Source organism: Lissotriton vulgaris, chromosome 7 (assembly GCF_964263255.1).
Source record: "Lissotriton vulgaris chromosome 7, aLisVul1.2, whole genome shotgun sequence".
In the NCBI taxonomy this organism is placed as follows: domain Eukaryota; kingdom Metazoa; phylum Chordata; class Amphibia; order Caudata; family Salamandridae; genus Lissotriton; species Lissotriton vulgaris.
Genome location: NC_141695.1, coordinates 1,307,843,747 through 1,307,845,284, shown reverse-complemented (window position 1 = coordinate 1,307,845,284; position 1,538 = coordinate 1,307,843,747).

The window sequence follows — 1,538 nt, the reverse complement described above, 5'->3', positions numbered from 1 at the left end:
AAACTGGGCACAAGGCGCAACAGTGTTTTTGGGCAACGCCAATTGTGCCCTCTCTACACAGAGACGCCGTTCATTCCTCCTGAAAGTTGATCCCAAATTAGGGGTTTTGGCTTCCTCAGAAGCAGGTTCAGTGGCACAGGGGAGCTCTTCTGAGACCCATTTATTAAAGATGTCACTAAGTTTGTAGCCACTTTCACATCGTTAGACAAGATGCAGGCCTCCATTAAGAAGGTGTTTCATCCTAGAATTTTTGTCAGGGCCGGCCGTGGCAGAGGGCGCTCGGAGTGCCGCTTCTATACCCAAGGCCCTCAAAGAGGCGGCATAAAGCCCAAGATCCAGGGAGGCAGGAATTCTTCCAGTCACGAAGAGGTTACTGAGGAAGAGGAGCAGCCAGAGTTCAACCCCTGGCCACATCAGGTGAGCCTTTCCCCCTTTCCTCACTTAAAGGTTGGAGGCAGGTTGGCCGCTTTTCGCACACAGTGGAAGATCTATCACCTCCGACGCATGGGTGTTGCAGACCATTGGTTACCAAATAGAGTTTTAAGGGTCCCCTGTACAGGAGTTTTCCCCATTTGCTGTTTTTTGGACAAGATTAGGATACCCTCAAAGAAGAGGAGGTTGCAGATCTGCTGCAAAAAGGAGCGATAGTACCAGCACGCCTCCACCCGAGGGGTTTCCTCAGCAATATTTTCCTGGTGAACGAAACAGATGGCGGGCAGAAACCAGTGATAAATTTAAGAGAGTGCAACCAGTGGTTGGTTTATCTCCATTTCAAGATGGTGGGCATTCATCTTTTGCGGGACCTCCTTCAACCCAACAAATGGATGACCAGGTTGATTTGAAGGATGCATACCTGGTGGTCCCTATTTTTCCCCTGCATCGGTGGTTCCTGCAGTTCCAGTGGAAAAAGCTGCTGTACGAGTTTGTGTCTCTCCCCTTTGGCCTGGTGCTCCAGGAGATGGTCGGATATTAGCCTGTGGCAACTTCATCCACCAGTATTTCAGAGACTCCACCTGTTCGCGTCACGTCTGGATCACCAACTACTGAGTTTTTTCAACTGGAAACCAGACCCTCTAGTCACAACGACGGACGCATTTCTCCAGGATTGGTCCGAGGAGACGGGCTACACCTTTCTCCCATTTACGATGATTAGGAGACTCACAACTCTCATACGCAGACAGCAGGCAAAGGTGGTGTTGATCACCCCGTATTGGAGGTCTCAAGTATGGTTTCCAGTTCTGCTGGAACTTTCCTTGGATTCTCCAATCCTTCTACTCCAAGATCAGTTTATTCTGAAGGATCCCAGCACAATCCCCATATTCTAGTCCAGCAGGGGCGAATGCCATTGGTTGCCTGACAGATTTCAGGCATCGTTGGAAAGTCTCAGGCCTATCAAGCAAAGCTCAGAAGTTACTGGGAGCAGCGTGGGCTGGCAGCACAAGCAAGCGCTACAAGTCCGCATGGGCCAGATGGGTCGGTTGGTGTGTTCGGAATGACCACAATCCCATGCGGTGCGAAGTGGTAGCTATCATGAATTT